This window comes from Pleurodeles waltl, chromosome 2_2 (assembly GCF_031143425.1).
Source record: "Pleurodeles waltl isolate 20211129_DDA chromosome 2_2, aPleWal1.hap1.20221129, whole genome shotgun sequence".
NCBI classification, from domain to species: Eukaryota; Metazoa; Chordata; class Amphibia; order Caudata; family Salamandridae; genus Pleurodeles; species Pleurodeles waltl.
In genome coordinates, this window is record NC_090439.1 from 1071863663 (window position 1) to 1071888232 (window position 24570).

General features: G+C 43.5%; 1 protein-coding gene across 14 annotated transcripts in view; it reads right to left on the reverse strand.

The window, feature by feature from the left end:
• The window catches only part of PTK2 (protein tyrosine kinase 2), a 758583-nt gene that overhangs the window by 683133 nt on the left and 50880 nt on the right, over positions 1–24570 (reverse strand). The window contains exon 1 of one of the 14 annotated variants that reach the window (XM_069220816.1): positions 3618–3642. The exons of the other annotated variants lie outside the window; for them this stretch is intronic. The gene's annotated coding sequence lies outside the window, so the exon portion shown is untranslated. Of the gene's footprint in view, positions 1–3617; positions 3643–24570 lie in introns of those variants that run through there. 14 annotated transcript variants of the gene reach the window in all.

Sequence of the window (24570 nt, forward strand, 5' to 3'; positions counted from 1 at the left end):
ATTCAAATACTATGTCGATGGAATTCACAAGCCAAGCGCAAGGAGGTTCGACGTTATAAAGCTATATGCAAGTTGTAGCCTGAAGAGGATTTTCAAGTTTTACCAAGACATCGTGCTGATTTTTTTACTCCGTTCTGGCGATCCACCAAGAGCAGAAAAAAAGCGGGCCAGGATACAGCAATTTCGTAACCACTTTATAAAGCATGGACACAATAGAATGTAGGCCTGGAGAAAGCCCTATCTAGCCTATTACCTACTAGTGAGTAACTCAGGAGGCATTGCAAACATGAGAAATATTCAGTGTGTAACTAGAGTACTAAAAGTGAGCAAGTCAATGATATCATGAGCGTGGTGTGATTGCAGATATCAAAATATTTTGTAAAAGTTAAGGCTTAACAAATGGAAGAACATTTATCGGATATCATTAGCAAGCAAGAAGAGAACATCAAATTCTATCTTAAAATCAGAGGGAATCAAGTGACACTAGGTAAAAGCAGAGCAATTTACATTTACAGCTGAACGATGTTTTAGTCTTGATTCTGTTCGAAGCACGACTTCCACCAGTGCGTTTTCTGCAATAAAAGTTCCTGGCCTGCCAGGGCTGCAGCAAAGGAAGGCTTACTGACGACATCAAGTTCATACAAAGCACCAGTGGTCCTCTATGGCTTATGTGTAACACTTTTATATTTTCTAGATTTCAAATGACAGCAGGCTAAAAAAAAAAAATATATACAATTTCCCCAGGAAGGCCTTTGTCAGAAAGCCTGATGAATATCTCCTGATGCATTGGGCACCATCTATATATTTTTACGCAACCACCCATGAGCAACATGCACTACAGACAAGGTTTCACGCTGCAAACTTTGAGTAAGCATCCTAGACAGGCACCAAGGGACAAGCTGAAATCCAGGCAGGCAGTCTATGAAACCATCTTACACTTTGTTGGCTGTAATGGTAGGTTCCAGTACTGACCTCGTTCAAGGGGAGAAGAGCGGGTGAGGTCAAAGCAGTGGGTCGGCAGGCTTTGATTTTATTAAGCACCGAGACCCCACAGCTGAGGCCCACCCGATGAGTCTTCAAAAAGTCACAAGAGATTATCTTTAAAGGTAATTATCACATATATTTACTCCGATCAACTCTTTCTTGGAATATAATTAATCATTCCATTCTATTCACAGAATACAGTGCAACACCTGCAGAAAATTGTGTGCCATTTTCAAGGTAGGCATTGAAAAGAGATGGGGGCTGTTCAAAACAATACCCACAGACATGCAGCAGACCATAAAAATTGGAGATTCTAGCAGAGGACAGCCTTAACCCACAACAAATGTTTGCTTCATTTTAGTGATCAATGTAATTCAGGTCAGATGACAGTCAAGATGCTGGATACCTGAATACAGACTGTATAAAAAGGTAGTTGTCATTGTTTTGCATGAAGGATACTGGGTAACTGAATGGGAAATGTGCGACAGAGGCTTGTTGCGGATTGCGTGAGGGGTGTTGGTTAGGGATTGCGCGACGGGTGCTGATTACTTGAATACAGATTATGTGAGGGATGCTGGTTATTAATTGCAAGACGGATGGATGCTGGTTACTTGAACAGGATTCTATTCTACTTGGTTTTTGTAGAGCGCATGGCTCCCCCATCGGGCTTCCAAGCGCTAACACATCCACATTGGACAAAGACAGAACAAGTGACCTATGTAGAATAGATATGTTTTCAGCAACATCCTGAAATTTCCTTCTGACTGTTGAGATTTCAGGGCTGTGTGGAGGCAATTCCACAGTTTAGGTATACAATAGGAAAATGAACAGCCCCCATATCTTGCTCTTCTAATCATGGGGACTTTCAGGAGTCCATGAGATTGTGAGATTTCGTGTGGGAGCATAGGACGACATCAATTTTGTGATAATCAGAGGGCCTTTACCATGAATATCTTGTGGTCTATGCATAGGGCTTTAAATTGAATCCTCTTTAGAACAGGCAGCCAATGTAAGGCTGCCAGAGCAGGACACGCTGGCTGATGTTTGGGTATTTTGAGTAGAATGCTAGCAGTGACATTCTGGACTACCTGTAGTCTTTTAATAACATACTTAGGAATTCCGATGTACATGGAATTCCCATAATCTAGCCTCACGCAACTCAGACTCTGCACTACCACTGTCTTAGTAGGCAGAGGAAGCCACTGAAGAAAGTTCCTCAGAGATCTAAGGATCCCAAAGCATACTCATGAAAGTTTGCGGGCCTGGGGTTCCATGCTAGGTCTATCATGCTCATTACCTGAATGAAGATTGTGTGATGGATATTGATAGGCAATGTCTGACAGGTGATAGTTGCTTGAATTGTGATTTTGTGACAGTCGCCGACTGCCTAAATGGCGACATCAGGACAGATGCTGGTTGCCCGAATGAGGATTCTGTGAGGGATGCTAGCTGACTGAGGAGGGACTGCGTGGCAGGTGATAGTTGCCTGAAAGGGGTTGCGTGACATGCTGCTTGCCCAAATGGGGACTGCATGATAGGTGCTGGTTTCCTAAATGGGTACTGCATGTGGTCTTCAAAGCACCCCAACAAACTACAGCAGACCAGTGGTGTAGCAAAGGCCCCCGCAGCCCCGCGGTGCCCCCTCAGTACTGCACCTGGCCTGAGTGAGTCCATGTTCTTTGCATGGGTGACCCCTCCAGTTCCTGCAACCCCTGACCTTCAACAGGCTGCAGTGCTCAGTGTAAATTATTCCGCGTGCAGGTGATTTAGTGCCAGGTGTGGTCGGAGTCACGTCACCAGGCCGTAATGCCATTAGCACTCCTTAGGATAAGTCTATTTTCTTCATAATTGCTTTCCAAGTAGCTAAGAAGCCGAGGCTGAAAATGGAACGTAATTTTCCCCTTGCAGAAACCGGCACGTGGACCACACTGTGGCAAAAACACCCTGCCCAGCCTTCCTGGTGCACAAATCAAGCATTTTACAAAACTGACATTAAAACCACAGACACAAAGCTAAAATATATATAAATGTAAATATTCTGAAGAGCAAAAACCAAACACGATTTTTAAATTTAAGACAGGCGATCATTTGGACAATTTTCCTTCAGGAACATCGTTTCAAAGTGGAGGGTACGGGGTGACAGTAGGTTGGAAGAGTATAAATCCCTTATCTATATACATTTTTTTAATTTATTTATTTTCTCTCGACAAGTGTGACACGCTTACAAAACGGTCGAACTTATGCTCAAACTGAAATGAAGACATGCAACGCGATGGTTCAAGGAACAAGGCGTGCGCAGGGTCCATGCAGAGATGCGACAGCGCCGAGGGGCCACAGCAACAGCAATACAGCCCTTTACGACCGTCTGTAACCTAACGTCACATTCAGGCGAAGTCTCAAGTGCAAGCAGCAAAAACAAACCCCAACCACGCAGGGCTCGCCCGGGGTCTGCCGCAGCATCGGGTTACCAGTGTCTATTAATGGACAGCTATTTTAAATGGTCTTCACGCCCTGTACAGATTTGCATGAACGTGGAGGCGCACGTGCCCCCAACCCACCACTCTTCCCCGCAAACTTATGGGGTGGGTGAGGGTCTTCTCCCGCGCACCCCCGCACCCCACGCTGCTACTCACCGGCGCTGCTGGCGCAGTTTAAAAACCCCAGCACCTGCATGGTCCCGCGAGGCGCCCGCGAGCCCGGGCCCAGCTCCTCGCGCCGAGACTTCCGGCTCCTCTCGCGCGCAGGGGCGAAGCTCCCTCTGCCCGGGCAAATCAAAACACGCCCGGGCGCGGAGAAATGCAACGCGACCGAGGCGATGCGGAGGCCGCCGTGGTGCGCACGGAGAGCCCGCGAGTGACGGGGGAAGCGGACCCGGCATTAATTACGGGGTCTCTAATCCCCCTCGCTGCACCAGGGAGATCCTGTTTCCTCGAAACCGCAGGAACAACAAACACGAGTTAAACTCGAAAGGCGCACGTTTGAGTGTTTTTAAGTAGCAGCAGGCCGGACACCGCTCGCCTGCTGCTTAACTGTTTAATGCCTTTTACCTGAGCTATGGGCTCTCGTCAGTGCTTGAAACGGAAATGTAATAGTGTCAGTACTTACTATCCAAGAGTAGAGAGGAGCAGGCACTCTCCTAGTACATGTAATTGCTAAGAACTGCAGGTACACTCCCTATCAGGTTAAAAAGTGCATGCCCAAAGTACCTGCCCACCTAAATCAGAGGTTTGTGCGACCCTAAATATTGATCCATGTATTGGTTATGTGAAATATGCAATGTTTGTAACATAAACATAGATTTTACTCCTTTTCAGTGACCATTTCTTCGGCGTCTTAACAGGCGGATTACCTACCACTCTGCAGCATTACACCTTGAAGTTTCTTAATGCACGAGAAGGCGCAGTCTATGTCGCACATTTGCGAAGATTTAAAATACCGAACCACTGACTCAAAAGAAAGCCATGTTTTTGAAATGCTATTTTTCCACACTAGGCCACAAAAGAAGAAGCCGAAAGGTTGGTAAAGTTTCAAAGATCGAGCTCTCCACCGGCTGCCACTGCTCCCACGTATCCTCTTCAGGGCACTTTGCATTGCACACCATGCTTTTTAATGAACTAAGGCCAGATTTTCTGCAATCCAGGCTCTGTACATGCCATCCCAGAAGCAACAACAGATCCAGAATCACACCTCTAACAGGTTTTAGCCAACTTTAGAAATTGAAGCTTTGGCAGAGCCTCCCTTACGGTACAAACCACGAAGTTCTGGAATTCACCCTCTTTCTAGACTGCCTCTAATTCTGCAGCGCCTTAAAGACGTTTTTTAGTTCCAGATTCATATAACAGTACACAAACGAGCACCCAACCTGAAAGCAAATTTACCAGATGGCCCTATGTCAACGCCACCCCTAAAGATTCAAAAACACTCCCTGATGGTAGGAATATGTGATCTTCGCAATCTATAATCCAGAGGTCTACTTGCAGGTAATTATTCTACTTGTTACCCTATCAGTATTACACTTTTCTGCATCACAGTCAAGCTTATGTGGCGTGACAGGAAGGCAGGGACAAGACTTAAGGAACCATCTGCGTGATCTACAGGAGTCCCCTAGAATGATACTTTAGAGACACAAGAACATACACTCTAGAAATCACACACAGCCAGACCTGGTCTTCCAGGGCCGCACCAGTGGTTGTAAACCGCAGTAACAAAGCTAAATACAATACAGCACAAAATACTCTAAAACCTGTAGTATATACAAAAGCCTGCCCAGCTACACTCTATGCACTTCACACACAAGGCATAACTAGCTCATCAAAAGTGTCTGCTGATGCATCACAGATAGCTTTGCAAATAACCCCATACCTGTAGGATAGAAAGAGCACCCTGCCGTGCCTTATGAAATTACCTTCTGCAAAACGTAATAAGATAAACAGGATTTTCAGTGGGCCATTCTGGTAATCACAATAAAATTGTTTCTATGGTTAGAAAATAGTTTGATCCAGCCTCATCCCGGTGATGCTGTAAATGATGAAATAAGATGGTGTGCAAAGTCAATATTCTTAGCTTCTGCATCCAATTTTCCAACCCCCTTTCCGTCTTCCTCTTGTTGATTTTTTCTTTCAAGGGTGTCTTCTATCCCCCCCTCACTCTGCTTTACTTTGTATCTTGTAGCAATACTGTTTGTATTCCCTGATGTACTCTGCATCTTCTTCACCCATCTCACCCGCCTCGCCGTCCCTTACATCCCCTCGTTCCCCCTGCCCCTCCATTCCTCCTCTCACTCCAGACCTGCATAGTCTTCTCATCCTCCTTGCAGGGCAGGTTACCCATTACTGCAATCCTGCCTAGCAAAACAAAAGTCGTCTATCATATTTAACATTAATTTACCTTGAAATTCCAGAATTTTGAGGCACTGTGGTAAATTACACTCCTAGATTATTTGAATGTTTTGGGGTACGCTTAAATCTGGAACAAAGATTCGATATCAGATCAATGCAGTTTCCAATGATGTTGGGTATTGATCAATATTACTTTTTTACAAGATGGCGATGGCAATTGGCCATTCTATATGCTGGTTTTTAGCTCATTTTAAAAGTAAATAACAGGTAATACGGGCAGTGATTTGAAGCGGCTAGTTTAGGCTCTAATTGGTTTAATAAGTAGAAATGGATCACTTTAGGGTGCATGTGGATGTATAAGTCGATGAAATGGGGGTGCTGTCTTTTCAATTGGTAATCCGGCATTCACATTCTTGGTAGGACAGTAACACATGCTTCCTTTACTTTCATCATGCACTGTAAATTTTATTTTTCTCAGCATTGACCAATGATTAGTGGGGACACGATAACTTAGAAGGCAAGTAAATTAAATTACATATCACCCTAAAAGCAAAACGCTTAATAAAAATCCATCCAAATGAAGAAAATGTCACTGGATTCAAGACAATGCCTCTAAGCGCTAGAGAGGCCAAGGGTATAGTTGCTGGACTCAAGAAGTTCAAGGGGGGGGGGGGACTTAAAATTTCGTAAAAGACGAACCTTGATAAGGTTTAAGGCATTCTGGAAAGAGGGAATTAAAGATAACCTCAGTATATGTCTGCTTTTAAATACCAGCTACCCGATGCCCGTCACCCAGGTGTGCCTGTCCACTGGCAGAAGCAGGTTTGAGAAGGAAGCTCTATGGCAACAACACAAACATCAGGTTTAGCAGGGAGAAACTACAACTCCTTATAAACAGTGTGCGGTCAGAGGCAAAAACCCATTGTGGCAGCGAGTATGCAGTCTTTCATTCAGCAGCAAGAAACACTTTCACATCTCTTTGGACCTGTCAGCTTCAATCTTTGACAATATTATTCTATCTACCTTGACGCCATAAAACCCTGCCCAAACATCAGCACCCAATTCTTAAAAGAGCCAGGGACGGCACGCCTACAAATCTGTCACTGTCAAATAAGTATGCTACAGGAATCCAGGAATGTCATGCCCAGAGGCCTCGCCAGAGGTCTACTTTGACAGGCAAGAAGTTTACCTGAAGAACAACCTGAAGATGGAAAGGTTCAAGCAACCTGTGATCCTTCAAACTCGACTTTGTTGGCATTGCTTCAAAACAAACATGTAATAAGTATGTAATCTTCACATATAGAAAATTGGTAGGAATAAGCAACAGGGACTGATTGCAAGCTTTACAGTGACTTTTAAAGCCTATAGTGTTTTTGCAGATGCTGTCCAGCGTGGCAATACCTTGGCCATTGAAGTGTCTGAGAAAAGTGGAAAAACGATTAGTTTTCTAGGAGCTGCGTAGGGGTCTTGCTTTGTCACGACGAGTTGTCCCCTCAAGCATAAGAAAACGTATGTTTTACTTTCTGCAGGCCTATTCGGATCTGGGAACATTCTCTTTTTTATGCTGTTTCTTACTCAGTCATTACCAGCTACATGCCTACAGCTCCCGTGCACAGCACCGCACCTGAAACTTCCAGAAAAAGGCCCGGCTAAGTAAGTGCAGCGTCGAAAACTGAAAAGCCGCCTCCCTCGGGAAACCTTGAGGAGAGCAATGTACACCAGTTCTGCCAGGCATACTGCGTGCAGAATACAGCCTTCTAGGCGCTAAACACTATCCTCTCCTGTCTTTTCTACCTCACCTTCTCTTGACCTACAGCTGGTGTATTGGGCATATCTGAACACCTCCATAATGATTATCATATCTTGCTAGTATGTATGAGTGTGCATGTATGTATGTGTGTGCATGTGTGTATGTATAGGCACTTGCACAACTGTGAGGCAGGGTGGCGCCGTACAAAGAGAGATGAAAGCAAGTGAGTGCAGGCAAGGTACGCTTAGAAGAGATGAGGGACCAAGTGACTCAATCTTACAGTCCAGGGAGCCCTTTTCCTTGCAATAAGCAGTGGGATTGTGTTTTTGGAAAGGCTGGTCCTTGAAACAGAAGGTTCAGAGCTTCTTCCCGCTGTGGTGGATTGGGCGAAATACCTGATCCTTGGAATGCGGCTTCAGGAAGCCTATGACGACTATTCATTGAACACAGCATTCTCCCGGCAAAGCGCTTTTGTCTTTGAAGAACACAAATCAGAAGGAAGCAATCACCACCTTAGGATGTAAAATCAAAAGGCCACGTGTTGACCTTTCGACAAACGGACACCACCTTGTAATCTTCCATAAGTGGAAGGGAGAGACGACTTCAACTTTTGCAGCCCAGCGCCTAGAATGACCTGTTCACTCATCCGGTTAATCTAAACGATGGAACAACCCAAAGCAGTGGGGTAGAGGCTGAGGCACGAGGAAGATGTTTAAGTCTCCTCTTGTGAAGTCTGCCTCTTTAGGGCTAGATGTGCAGTGCATCCGTCGCCAGACTTTATGTGATAAAAGAGAGTTTTAAGCAGTGCTCCTGGGAGGGGCTTCAACTGCAGCCACATGTTGAGTGCCTCGAGCACTGCATCTGATCGTTTTTGTCTTGTGGAACGCTTATGTTCAATGTAGGAGAACTGAGTTGGTTACGGTGACCACCCAATGACAGGTCTGATCCAGATATCAAAGTTGCAAAGACAGCAGGCCTGACATACATACTGTGAAGAGCACATGTTAAACCCAATAGACACCTATAGGGGTATAGATATTATACCTTGTCAAAGCCCGTAGATAGATATTTTGTCACATGGGATGTGAGAGAATATCACAGTGGGCAAGGGGTTTGGTTGCCCTCTCTAGGACAAGCCCGGCAGGAGAAGATACATATGTATATATGTGATTTTTTATGCCTGTATGCCTCATGGGTTGCCTTGTACAAAAGGTTACACTCAATTCAAGCCTGATTTTCCTTTCTGACAAGTCAATGAAAGAAGCTACAGAGCAGAATGGTTCACTGGAAAATGTATGTCATATGAGCTAAGTCTGATTATTTTGAAACATTACGACAAAGGCAGTAGGCCTGACATATTTGTGAAAAACATTTGATAAATGCTAAAAATTGATTGCTGGAATGCAAGAATAATTTGTTGCTCTCTACTGATGAAGAAATTAACCCAAAAACACGTGTCTAGAGTTAGAGTTACACAGCACAGGCTGCACCAACAAGGGTGAAAAATTAAAGACAACTACTGAAGTAAGTGTTAATCATGCACTGCATTTACTAATGATGCATTTGGGCAAACTGAGTGCTGGGATGTGAGGCAGTGTGTGCCCACCCATTTCTGTATGGAAAACATGGCAACCTTTCAATAACTGAGTGCAATTTAATAGTGGGGTTATAATGATAGCTGCTTTGTGGAAATTCATTTTTAATGTACCTAGCCCTGTCGCTCTTGGTTGACCCTTTCATAACTCATTTTATGGGAGCATCAGAGGCTAGAGGATTATGAAGGGTACTGGGCAAAGCCATTCTGCACAATGTAGTTCATAACATCAACATCTATGCTTAAAGAGTCCCACTGTAAATAAATCAATGGCTAATTAGCCACCAACATGCAACTTACAAACGTTCATTCAAAGACTAGGCACCATTGTGCTTTTCATGGTGTGCCACTGGTGGCCCAACGTGGACCGCACATAGGATAAGGAGAATAAGTGCTGAAGGATCGTGAACCGCACATAGGATAAGGAGAATAAGTGCTGAAGGATGGTGACAACTAATATCCACACACTCATGAGAAGCAACGATGATGTCTACGTGGCACCTCATATTACTTTGGCCCAAAGTTAATTTCAGGTACACAAACAAATGTCCATACTTAAACTGCAAAGGAAATGACACGTGTTCAGTGCATGACTTTACACTCTTTACTTGTAGGTTGTAAGATGCATATTTCGTCCCACCAGGAGCCTTCGGGACTGCTTAGTTTCACTTGAGAAACGTTTAATTGTACTCATATTTCCCTAGGCTAATCCACCACTAATTCCTTTTGGGTTCCGGAGTAGCGTGCTACTTGCCAAAAAGTGCTTCGACGCCTCGTCAGTGGTAGTAAGCGCTATATAAATACTATTACAATACAATAGTTGTGGAACTTTACAGACAATTCCTCACAACCCACGCACCAGTTGAAATACTCATGGAGAGGCTAACTCAAGATGCAACACACTTTCATCCCTTTAAAACACCCACAAGACACTTACACAGGCTTGGCGGTAGGCAGACAAACAGAAATAATACAGCACTCCCCTTTGACAAAACCACATCAGATAAACTAACCAGAAAACATTCATGCTTTGAGACCGTGTCCTTCAGTCTGCATGTCAGTAACCACAACAACGATGCTCCTAGAATGAAGAGAAGTACAGGAAACCACAGAAACCTTAGTGTGACACAATCACCCAGATGACTACACTATATTTTATCAACAACAACACGTTCACTTGACAACTGCAGCATGCACAATCAATCGGGCAACATCATAATAACTCTGAGATCTCCAACAAATGTATGGGACGGCAGAAGCACATCCACAGGTCATCACAACACCCACAAAGTCACCGCAAAATGCATTAGAAAAATTGCACAGCAACCACATGGAGGACACAAACGAAAAATTCAGATTTATCAAAACAACAGCTTAAGTAACAACCCTATGCACAGCAGAATCACCAACCATCCAGTAAAACCTTAGAGAGCAAACCCCGAAAAACTCTGCTCCTAGATCATGCAAACAGTAGCTGAGTGCAATCAATGTACACTGTGCAGACAGTATTATCACCTGCATCTTACTTACTACAGAAGCTACTCTGATGCTTGCTCAACCATACTAAGTCAGAGTTCCAAACAAAGCAAGAAGATACCACAACTCTCACAGCAGGCAATGGAGCAGGGTACACTTTCCTTTTCATAAATATAATGCAGTACATCAATTCTAGTATTGTCTCATCTTATCACTGTCATTCCCACTGGACACTAGTTAATCTTTTCATTTTTTCCCACTGACCCCAGCCACCTCTAATGTAGAGTCCGATACTCCTCCCCGTCTTACAACCTCCACAATGCTTAGCACACCCAGCGATCAACACCCTGCTGCAAGGAGTGAATACGAGTAGATTGCTATGGTGCAGAGTCCAACCCTATTATTGTCTCAATAAGGTGGTGCCCACAAGGCTCACAACTTTCTTGTACCCTAGCTACACTGCCCAGGCACACGCATGATAGCTAATGCGCATGTACCAGCCTCCTCAGAACACAGCAGCGCAGAAGAGATGCACCATACAGAGACAGCAAGCGCAAAGTGGACCATGCGCACCGTTCGCATCACTCACAGAGATGAGTGCAGAATTCACCTCCACATCTCCCTAAGGCTTCCTTCCCCCGCCCTTTCTTGCTCGCATTTAAAGCATAATAATAGAACAGTCAATATTGGTGTAGAGATATTTACAGGTGCATGCCATCTGAGAAAGTAGTTTACTGGAATAGGAGATTCCCAAGGCGGGGTGTTAGTAAACCTACTCAGGATATAACGTGAAGTATGCTAACACGGTGCTACTGTCTGTCACTAAATCGTATGCAATGAAATTGAGATAAAGGGCCAAATGTTATTTTATCTAATACTTGTGGGTATTACCTTGATAACCCACAAGCATGCACATTATGTTTGGAAAAATAATAAAAGATATTTAAAATCTGTACTGGAACAGTTTGACTTATAACTCAAAACCACACGAGCTCCGCCACTGCACCGAAATTCAACATTCTAAAAGCAAACTTTTGCAGGGAACGCATAGTCTATTCCCGGCAAGAGATCAGCAAATTTACACTGTTCCACAAGCCTCATTCAAGATAAATTGGACAAACAGTTGGCAACTCCTGTTAGTGTGTAAGTATATAGAGCAAACTTAGCCGGAATCCCAAGGGGAAATATTTGCTGCGCATCCCCAGAATCTAGTGGGATCCAATACTAATGTTTTTTTTAGATTTTCAGACATTACCTGTCAGTGATTTTCATAGACCACCCATACAGACAATGTAACTGAATGTTTTGCTAATGCGTGCATTAATTTTATCAGCAAAAGTTCTTGCATAGCACAATTAAACTATTTATTAGAGGACTACTTTATTCTTGTGTGGCAGCTTAGTATGATAATGCATTTTACGGCCTTCCATGCTAGGACAACCTCACACCACCCACCAGCAGCATCATCATCCACTTTCTATAGCCACAGTATATTATTTGCTATAAAGTAGACTGCTGGGAAAAAAAAATGCTCACTATTTTCCTTCAGTAAAAAGGTTTATATGGAGAATGAATGACTGTATATGCCTCAAATCACGCACGCGGTTTCTAGCACTAGTACCCTTTCCAAGCGACTGTGCAGCAGTGACACCAAAGCCAAATCACCTTTGGCCAACTACAGTACACAACGGTCTCTCACAGGTGCCCAGGTGAATCACTCCGCACTTAGACACAAGGGTGGAAGGCTGGGCTGAACCACACCTCCCAGGAGAACCAGAGGGAGGAGGCCGCCCACAACGCTCCAACGTGCCAAAAGGCACCTTAATTGGGACTCGTGCTTCCGCACTTGGACACAGGGGCGGAAGGCGGGGCTAAGCCACATAAGCCACACCTCCCAGGAGAACCAGAGGGAGGAGGCCGCCCACAACGCTCCAACGTGCCAAAAGGCACCTTAATTGGGACTCGTGCTTCCGCACTTGGACACAGGGGCGGAAGGCGGGGCTAAGCCACACCTCCCAGGAGAACCAGAGCTAAGAGGCCGCCCACAACGCTTCCGCTGCGGGTATCACTCTGCACTAGGTGCCCAGAACCAACGGACTCAGCACACAATGCTGCTCACTTTTGTCATCCCAAACAATATTTGGATTCCCATATGTATTAGTTTCAATAAAATATCTGAACTGATTCACCAACTGGACACTATGAAAAGCAAAAAATAGTTATTAAAATACCTGGAACTGTGTGCACAGGAAGCAGCAATGATTGGAAAATTTAAACTTGATAGGTCTGCTTTAACAGGGTCCCAAAGTGCGCTTTATTTCAGAGCATCTAGTTAACCACTGAGATGCCCCTACCAAAAACACTTTTCTAAACTTCTCAATGGGGGCTTACAATAAATAGAGCGTGTGGATATCAGGCATCTTTATTGTGTAAACAAACAAACGGTTTAGCTCACAGGACCTATACACCTCCCTCCAAGGGAAGTGCCCTTGAGTTTATTACTACCAGAACAAAAAACTTGGCCCAATAGGAAAGCATCAATGCCAACCTAAGCTACCGAGAGTAACCCATCAAGCTCAAGGCCTGGCTGAGATTAATATTTTTGTGACTATTACAAGAAGGACGAGAGAACATAGTGGGTATAGGACAGAGGTGGGCAACACAACAAGGTGCACGAGGAAGGATACAGTGAAAAGAGGAAGGCGTGCGAGATGGGCACATGGAGGTTTGAGGAGGATGGGGGAAGAAAGTGGACGTTAAATGGCAAACAGACAGTACAGCGGGCAGTGGCACGAAGAGAACGCGCGTGACTACTCCAGTGATCCACCCCTCCCACGGGGCGGTACCAAATACTTTGCTTTTCTCGTGAGAAAGTGCGACTTGAAACGTCACTCATTTGTGATCCAATGCCACTCATGTGCATAGAAATGTCACTTAAATAATCTAGAAAAACCTGACAGCTATGTCCATTTTAAACAAGGGGTACCACTCTAAGGCGCCAATGTTGAGTAAAGAGCGAATCTTGCACAAATGGCAGCAAAGCCCCAGAGATGGGCAAGTGCAAATCCTTGGGCAGCTGGGGGGGGGGGGGGGGGAAGGGGTCATGCTGGAGAACAAGCTGGAACCCACTCACCACCACCAACAGATGCAAGATTCTTGACCTACTAACCTCAAGGAATACTCCACCAATGTCACATCTGTGAGCACCAGGAGCCAGGCTCTTGCACTTTTTAAAAGGAGGGAATTAGGACCACCTTAAATAAACTGGATCCAAAAGGCACTATGCCCAAGAGGCAAGGAGCAGCCACGTTTTCCCCAGTCTCACCATTAGCCGGCTCCATGTGCGAGCAGTGTTTCCGCGTGGAATCATGTTCGCCCAGGGAACCCGTTTGTTAACTTCGAGCCTGGATTACTAAATCTAATTTTGACACGGAAAACTAAACAGTAAAGTGACTCTTCTGACACGACGCCAGAGCGCTCGGCTGTGGTTTCCGTAATATATTTAAATTAATGCACTAGAAAGAAAGCTATAAAACCACATCGGAGACGCACTTAGAAGCGGCCGGCTGCACTTTTGTTAGTTCATTCGGGGGCCAAAGCCAGATGGAGTAACAAAGCCACTGGAATCTCCCAGACTGCCCTCGTAGCGCTGTATTCCAGACAACGTGCAGATCCGCATGGCACGAGAAAGGAGACACGACAGGAATAAACATACTTGTTTCTCCAACGAGATGTGGCAGGAGTTGATAAAGGGCCAGCACTAGCGCGTACTAGATGCATCAATATGAACCCAGAGCCCAGCATCCTGCCAGTGGCACCCCTGAAACAAACCAAAAGTATTTAAGGAGGTGTCCAACAGAATTTGTAAACTAGCTATCTAAGACACTTTAATAGCATCACTGTCATGTGTGTGCCCCTAGAAGTTCAGCCTCGGGCAGCTAGATAAACAAAACGATGGCAGCTGTGTGGATGGCAAGAACTTTTTGTTTGCCCAATCAAGACATCCACTCCTGGCTCCCAAAATGTGGGCGGAGCCAAAGCCCATCTCTAGTAATGCTCACATAATTGTCTGCCAACAGTTGTAATCTCCTCTTCCGTCTCACTCCAAAAAAAGAATCACTAACCCTACCTGATCAAATCTTCTTAACAATTATCCTCTCCGCTCCCACTGTTTTTCAGTCAATTTCACATTAGGCTCACACTGGACAATTTTATTTTGAGTCACAGAGCACTTTAGGACTCACAATGCCCAACTGGCATATACTTTTTGCAAAGTCTTGCTGTTAGTAGATGGCATAAACCTCAAACAATGCTTTCCCCCCTCATAGGACAAAGTGAAATCTCAGAGGTCCAGATAGGATGAAACGATTTGAGTGGGCACTATCTTCCCAACAGGGACCTGGAACATTGCTTTCAGCAGCCCCTTACAGGGTATCATTGGACAAACGTATCTGGTGTTGGTTGCATATGCTGCACAACATATCTGAGCCACAATGAAGTTGGGGGAAGAACTGAAAGCCTATGTGTTTTCGAGGATCGACACACCAATGTAGGTTGAGCATGGTTACAGAATCACCAGCAGGAGATGAGCTGGGTACAGTGATAAAGGGACACCACACACTTATTTTCCAATACTGCGATCGTTTATAAGAAGTAAAAGCTCCTAGTTTTTCACTGTCTCTTGCACTCAGGAAGGTGCATCTGCACTAAAAGAAATAATGAATGCAGTCAGTGGATTTTACATTTTCTTTTAAAACATGTACATGGAAGAAGGTGGAGACTAGCTTTTTAACTAACAGCATTACCAACTTTACAAGTATGATTAGTTTATGTACAACTTTTCCTAAACTGAAACAAATGGTCCTGTAATTTGTCACTCCACATCAGCAGAGGAAGCATATTTAGGAGTCTGAGGGAGGGACATCCTTTTCAGTCGCACTAAGCATGCTTCCTGCCTGAAGCACGGCCTGAGAGAATACAACAGCATGCTAATCTCCCAGCACCCAAAAATACTGCCTGTGTGCCAAGCAAGACCTGGGCTTCGATGCAACACGTGTCCAGAGCTGCTGATGCGCTTTCACAGAGGAACTACCAGGGTTGGGGATCAACACGGAGAGCTTTGGGAGGGGGAGGTGTTGAAGAAAGTTGCAGACTGCTCAAGAGTAAGGAAACATCCATGTAGTGCTCCAAGGTAAAAGGAAAAATTAGTTCCAGGATGTAAGCCACGGAATGATACACATAATCCAATCAAGAGGATGGTAAAGAAGCTAAATTTCAGGGAAGAAACAGAGACAAAAAAGGTTACAAAAAAAAACATTGAAGAAGAAGAATTTAAATTAAATTGACAAGAAAGTCAACCAATGGTACGCAGTGGGCTGACCCAAAGCCCACTCGAAGTATTGGTACTGTCCACAATAGGTTTTTAACAACAGGAAACTAAAAGCCATTTCCAAGCAAAAACCTTGATACTTTAGTGTCATTATTCGTAATAGTAGGAAATTTAGTAGTTAGTCAGCGTTTTGTTCACGCCTACCTACAACATGTCTTGAGCAATTGCCACTAATGTGAGCATTTCATTAGGAAACTACGGAAATCAAAGACCATTTGTTGAATACTGGTTTGACAACCTGAACATATCAGCTACGGTGGAACACATCTAATTAAGAATAATACAAAACTGCAAACATTTGAAGAAGATCTGGTTCTTTCGTAGTGTACAATATTAATGGTTTTAGGACCCAAGAATCTAGTCATACACAGTATAGTAGATTTTGCTTTGCCTAGCATGTCCTCTTTTCAGATGCTCGTCTATAATTTACAAATGATAATATTTGGAGGCAGCGGCTTTTACTCTTAGACATCAAAGAAACTCGAAGGTGTGTATTCATAGCTATTAAATGATGAGAACAGCAACTTTATATAGTAAACTGACGGCAATGTGCTACTGTATAATGGAAAATGCAAAGCATAGTGAAATAAACCTGCAGCAGAGTTTCAAGGTATGTGTAAAACAATAGAAAGTTTGATAAGTCTTCAATAAACTTATCACAGGACAGAAGGAACCTCTGGAGATCCAGCCCAGATACCATTCGCCAGGATTGGCAGCCATCTGATGCTTCACACGAGGTGAAAGCCCCCCATTACCCTTCTCCATCAGCAACCTGTGACGACGATGCATTCCTCCTCTCTGAAGGAGTTGCGCTTGAGCAGGACTGTGACCCTAACTCTTGGCCACCAAGATTAAGAACTTTAAGTAACAAACATCCACCCTCTACCCTTTGTGGTTACAAACATGTGTGCTCCTCCTGAGGTACTCCAGTCTCACGCTTCCAAGTTTTGGTTAATGGTCGTCTGAAGTTAGTTCTTTAGAGTAACTGATATCTAAGTCATGAGTACCACTGACCAATAAATCGAGGCTCCACTTTTATCTCAATTCGGATGACCTCACCAAACTTTAAAAGTGGATGGGTGAAAATGGACTGCAACGGTCTGGATCGAAGATTAGGATTTGGGTTTTAGGCCTGAACATTTCATAAAGTCACATGTCATTCTGGAGTGGGTTGTTGCCAGATGTTAATCATGAGGAAAAATTTGTCAGCAGAAAGCAATCAATATCTATCAGTGACTGAGTCAGGGAAATTGCACATGACATTTAGAGCCCCTTGGAGACGAGAAAACATTGCCAGATGCGTGTGTCACTGAGACAACACGAACAAGGGCAAAGGGTTGAAAGGAGAAGAGACAAACTGCAGAGCTGCAAGGAGTAACACTGCAAACCTGAAACAGCCTCAATAAGGAGCTTATCGCCCTACTCGCTACTCTTCACCCGCTGTCCAGAATACAACAGATTGAGGATTGATGCATTAAAAGAGCAGAGGCAGGTAGTTAATCAGATCAGTGCACAACTTCTGGCCCAATGGTAGTTTAAAGATGGCGGCTCAAGTCCCCACTGCTTACCCTGCATCTGGCAGATGAATATCACCAAGCTCACCTGCCTGATGGGCCCACCACTGCGAATGACAGTCTGTAGCATCCAAACCTGCCAGTGCTACCAAACCTGCTAGCCGCCTATAACCCCTGGAATTCTGGCTGCTCTTCTAGGCTTACCAGAGTGCTCCGCAGAATCTTTTGCCGCCAATCACTAACCTACTTTAAATAGGTAATTTTATTTCCCGGTGCTGCTTGTTTACACTATATTTTTTCCAGCGTGTTCGCTGCTGATCTGCATATGCAGACAATTTCGGATACGTTGTTAGCTAAATCAATAGGCGAATACCAGTGTCACATCAAATTTTGCAAACCTAATAATGGCTTTCATTGTTTTGTGCACTTCACAACTGAGCTGTTGCTTGGCAGCGGTGACATCTTTTTAAATGTCTATAGACACTTCTCAGCATGAGGTGCTAAAAGGGCTTGTTTGTAAAGAGAATTGTGGATGGTAGTGGTTAAGTACTCCCTAAATAGAATTAGATCTAATCATCTAAACACAAATTGCATTAGGAGAATTTATGCTCATTGCAGCAATGCCACCAGTCAGAGCTTACATCTTGGCGGTGAGCGCGGCCATTTTCATATTCTTCAGCATCATAACATCATCTTATAGCAGCAACAGACAAATGGGTGTGCAACACACATGCACACAGCTATAAACTGGGCTATAACAATTTCATTGATAAACAAAGGAACAACATACAAAGTCATATAACTCAATGGCATAAGTAAACATTTTGAGATATCAATAAAAGCCAACATTTCTCAAATCATGGCAGAGAAGAGATGATCCCCCCCAAAAAATAATAAACGTTCATGTTTATTTGGATATGCCACTTAGACACGCGGCTGACATAGGTAACTAGGTAGACAGGAGTTTAACGCCACCAGAAGGCTATGCATCGATTCGTTTTCCTGATAAAGTAGAAACCCATTGCTGGACCCTTGCAATGATATCAAGCCTTATAATTAAGATTGACGAATATTAATAATACTTAAGAAACTAGCACTGGCAAACCCAATACATCTGGGTTTAATGTGCTAATGCATGTATGGCTGACAGATGAGAGCAGGACACACAGGAGGGAGAAGCAGAGAAACAGAGGAACAGTGTTGTTAAGTAGCACCCCATGCAATTGTGAACTCTGTTGCAGGTTAATGCAAGCAATTGCATGAAGGCAGAAAGACACACCCAAACTGCAATAGTAGTAGTTGAAAGATTAATAGTAGGTGAAAGATGAATACACAACGAACCTGAGCAAGATGTGTCTCTCCAGTGGCTAAAAGAGGTCAGACGCCGACAGCCAATGGATGCAAAGCCCATTTTTAGGTCGAGCACGAAAGCACTTTGACCTGTTGCAAGTATTGTGGGCTTTTAACCACGCCCATGTCACACCCATAACTTTCACTCGTTTGTGGGCTTGCCTTTCAAAAAAATCACTTGATGTCATTGGTAAATGCTTTATGATTGTCCTGCCTTGAGGCTGTTTTTGTCACGCCTTGTAGACTGACCCTGTTACATGGATTATTGCACGGTTGTTGATATATTTCAGCCTGGGCAAACTTTTTTTTGTCTCTCCATTCGTGCGGCCAGGGCGCTCACAGTGCAAAAAGGCACAACAGCGTGAACTCGATCTGCATATTGGAGCACTTATCACATTGTTCACAGTTAGTTATTCACAGTAATTTCTTGTGGCTCTCCCCTTAAAACACTAGAAATTGGTAAATGTTTACATAAAATAGAAATCCTCAAAGAGGAAGCAGCTTTCTCAGCACAGTGGGAGAGACAACACTACAATATTCACTGCACTCCGGAAATTCACCCCACTATGCTTTGCAGGGTATTACTCTATTACTCTGTCTAGGGCATGTCTGGGTCCCCACACTAGGTTAGTAGGGGCCCCAAAATAGTAATCCCTCCCACCATCCAGTGCCCCTTTAAGCATTCCTATGGCTACAACTTTTGTTTTACAGCTAGGGATAGCTTGTGTTTTAAGGGCCTTGTTTGTAATATCATTGCTATAGGCCTGCTACTCCTGAAAATATGTAATGCTCTATACCCTCTAGGAGTTAAACATATGGTTACTCTGCATTACTTACTGCTGTTTTCTTTTTGTATTATTTATTGGCAATTGTTTGTGTACTAATGCCCTCTAGGGGCTAACTATATAGTTACATGACCATGTTTCTTACAAATGCTATTTTCATTGTGGTGTCCTCTAGGGGCTGTTCTAAGAATTACAGTCATATCAACATTTTCAAATATTTGAGGCATGGAAACGTGCCCCATGATGCTTCATATAACATTACTTTTACAAAACATGTTTGCTCATAACTCAGCCTATCGTGGTCCTGGAACAATGGGACCACCTTCAAAACACTGACCACAATGTGTTCTGTCTACATCATCTCTGAGTCCCCACACTATGTTGATTCAGACTCCAAAATAATAACCCCTACCACCATTCATTATTTTTTAAGCTCTCTCATGGCTGGAACTTTTGTTTTACAGCTGGGAGAAATTATGTTTTGGGGCCTTGTTTGTAAAAATATTGCAATAGGCCAGTTATCCTTGAAAATGTGTAACACACTATGCCCTCTAGGTGCTAAATATATGGTTACACTACATTACTTTCTCCCAGTCTTTTTTCATGTGGTTATGCACTGTAAGGGCTGACTGTATGGATACATGACCATGTTTCTCCCAAATGCTATATTTATTGTGGCATCCTCTAGGGGCTGTTCTGAGCATTGCAGTCAACATACTATAATATTTGAGGCACAAAAACTCGCCCCATAATGCTTTGCAGGATCTTATTTTCACAAAACATGTTTTGCTCATAACTCAGCCTGTGGTGGTCTTAGGACAAGGGGACCACCTTCAAAACACTTTCTGTCTACATCGTGTCTGGGTCCCTACACTAGATTAGTGGGGACCCCAAAATGACCCCTCCCACCATTCAGTGTTTTTTAAGCTTTCTCATGGATAGAACTTTTGTTTTATAGCTGGGGGAAGTTTTGTTTTAAATGCCTTGTTTCTAATTTCATTGCAGTGGGCCTGCTAGCCCTAAAACTACCCTCTAGGGGCTACGTATATGGTTACACTGCATTACTTTCTCCTGTTTTTTCTTTTTTAACGGGGTTATGCCCTTTAGAGGCTAACAATACGGTTACATGACTATGTTTCTTACAAATTATATTTTTTATTATGGTGCCCTCTAAGGGCTGTTTTGAGCATCACAGTCAAATGTGAAAAGTTTATTTCTGTAAAGGTTTAAATAATATTTCTTTATGTTTTAATAATCTCTCCTTATTTCAATTATGACAATAATTCAGGCCAACCGAACATCCTTATTACACTATGTCAGTTTGAATACTATTGATATGTTTGGATGACCGTTCTAGTTCATTTCTACTATATGGTCAGTCTTGTGTTTTTTGGGGGAACTGTGTTAGCTAGCCAGCAACTCTGATGACAGGGTGGTGAAAGTCGTATTCTATTAGAATTAGCATGGCAGATTTAAATAGGATTGTTAAATGGCATATTTTTCATTTTTTACTGCAGATAGAAGAAGAAGGGACATGGAAGTGCTTTAGTTATATGCAGGGCCGCAGGAATTATGTCAGGAAAAAACGAAATTATGAGGCAGGGTCGACTAATTTATGTGGCAAGATAAGTCCAGGTATGAATTCACAATGCCAATAGCTCTAACTTGAGGAAATGTGACACCTATTGCATTGCAAATGCTTGTTGCATATTGTTAGCCGTAGGTCAATTTGACAACTATGCTGTCAAAACCAAGACCTAAAAAAAACAACTTCTGGAATATCTCAGTCAACGGTAGCAAGCAGAATATATCTACATTGAATTATATAATGAAGCCAGCAATTTGCAAGTGTTACCTGTGCAGCACAAAAAATAAAATATCTGTAGTACAAGTGGTACCACATATATTCTAATTTAGTTAGCTATCAAAACTTGAGGTAAGAAAGTACAGCAAATTGAAATATAAACTAATTTTCACCGGTAGTAATCAAATAATTTCCACTAGCAGTAGGACATAATATCTTAATGACTACTTCATTATTTCTCTAATGTGCATGTAGTCTGGTTGGAGAAATTTGTCCATGTAAGACCCACAATATACTTCATGGACTTGAGGCCTGCTCACTGACTACATGGGGAAGAACAGAATAACAACATGCAAGATTTTTTTTTTTAGGTGCAATCTTATCATAGCAAATACCTTTATCTGGAAGGAGGGGCATCTCCAAGACCCGACAGATGAACTAATCGAACGTCTCCCGAAAACAGGCGAGCCATGATTATTATATGTCTACCTTAAACATGACACTTATACTGCCTGGAACGAGCGGTGCAACAGACTCCGCAGCACTAGTCTGGGGGTTGAAATAAAGCTTCAGGGAGTCAGACTTTAATCCAGAAAAACATATACAATACAGTCTGACACACCAACCGTGTTCATAAAGGGCTGCACATCAACATTCGTCACACCCTCCCAACATTACAATCTCGTGAGAATTCACATAGAACATGAAACACTTACCTCGCACTCAACTCAACCACACACAGACGTAACCCCTTCTCTCCATTTCATCATCTCAAAACACAAAGTCTTAAGTATGTCGTGATGGCAGATGCCAAGTCAAACCAGTTAACACTGCTGGTTTCCACAGTACAGCTACCTGCTTCCCAATATTGGGTAATGGGAATCTATTACCCAAAACCATATGCTGAGTTTACCAACACCAATGCTTTACCTGCAAATGCCACACAGCTTGTATGAAGACCAGAACCCGGGACCATGCATCATAACAGGATTCCTGGATAGGGGCATGCACAGTACAAATGCAAACACACAAAAGCAATGTCATCCCAAAAAGGAGAAACTATTCAGAGATATGTGCCTATGAAAAATAAATAAAATTACATAGGAACAGGAAGAACGCCTGATACAGGAAGTCTACCAAGATGACCAGGTAACAATCATGTTGGAACACTGGAAATGAGTACCAATCATCACTCCTTGTGATGCTGAAAGTTTCACGAACTCCATAAACGTCTCATAAGATTTTAATCTGGAATCGTACAAAAAAAGAGCCTCTCTCACTGAGAGAGTTCCTGAACCACACTTCATCAATGAGAATTCATCACACAGTCCCATCATTCCATCAGTTAAGAAAAACACTTTCACCTGCCACTAGAAGCATAACTCCAAACATCTATGCTCACACCCACACCTTCCCACCCCCTTGTTTTTAAGGGACAAAGTTGGCCACCTTATTTTCAAAGGGCAGGTGCAAATATACTCTTTACTGGTCACAGTCTCCACTTAAGATGGATAGCTAGTCTTTCATACAAGTAGCGAGAGCAGCACATCCCAGCAGATGCAATCCTTCTGTTGTGGGAGTCCCGCAAATTCTAGCCAGGGTCCTGGTCTTTTCCTTCCCTGGTACTGTTGCCAAATATATCCAACATATGGATTTTGTTTGAGCTCACCTCTAGCTGGCCAATCGAAATCACTCTTTCAACAGCCTCTCCCCTGGGACAAGAAATGCTGCTAGGCTTACCGAAGACCCAGTGATTAGTGACATCACCTCACAATCTTGCAGGCCATCACAACATGCTGGACTTCATGAAGACCACTAGACAGCCAGGATGTGCAAGATTACAGAGCAGTTAGTGGTCTGGTACAACCTCAAGATATGCACAAGTCTCTACTGACATTCACTTACCAAAGCACAGTGGACACTTATGCACCATGTACTTGCAAAATCCAGGCAAACGCAATGAGCGAGGACTCCGTGACCATTCGGCTACGGTAAGGAAAGGTGGGAGGCCACAACAGCCTGGTGCCGAAAGAAGGGAGGGGGAGAGTACCTCCCAAGAAGCACCAATAGTAAAATGATTGAACGAGGTACACTAAGGGGTAAACGACCACACAAAAAAAGAGCACTTGCAGAGAACAAAAGCTTGGCCAGAGAAGTAAAAAGGGTAAGCAGACCAGACAAAATGTTATTGGCTGCCCGGAGCACAGGCAAGGCTGGTACATTGAATCTGCCACGACAAACTGCAAACAGTAAAAAAAAAAAAAATACAAGAAAGACAAGGGCACAAACCAGACCAAAACTCCAACTGCGTGCAGACAAAGACCAGGAGAGTGAAGTGAAGGTGACCATCACACCAGGGCATGCAGCTACCTATCAAGAAAGTGGTACATGTAAATATAAGCTTTATTTCCAACTCACATGACTGGTCCTTCTCCAGCACCAGTTCCAGGAGCAACTCTCATTTGATGCTGAACTTCTTACTTACACACTGCTAAGGACAAACGCACATTCTAATCATATTCACACAGCATCAACATCAAATTCAATCAAAAAGGCACACACGGGGATACCACACAACCCACTGCATTGTAAGAGTTGCAGCTCTGGTGTGCCTCAACTCGGTTGAAGTTGTTGATGCAATGGTTAGTAGAAGAGACAAAAGGGTGTCTCCAGTGACTTAAGCCATCTGGTACCCCTGCTCCACATGTATTTACCACATCAGTCTAATTATCCATTTGTACCCAAAACACAATGACTCAGCCTGAACACCACGTACATGCACTGCTCCCTTCCAGACTTGCCTCCGGATCTCCTGCTATTGTCTGCGTGTGTACAATCAAAGCAATGAAGTGGCATTTGTTTTTAAATAAGCAAGATCATTCAGTATCCCTCACCAATAATTTATCAGGGACAGGCAGCAAGATGCCCCGTAACTTAATCAAACGCAAACCTTGTTTCACTGGGATCTACTTTCCTCCTAAGTCCAATCAATGACACTCTTATAAATCAGAGCCACTAATCAGAGCACACCTGGGAAAGCACACGGACAAATGTGCCTCCATCTAGTGGCATGCTCTGGGACACAT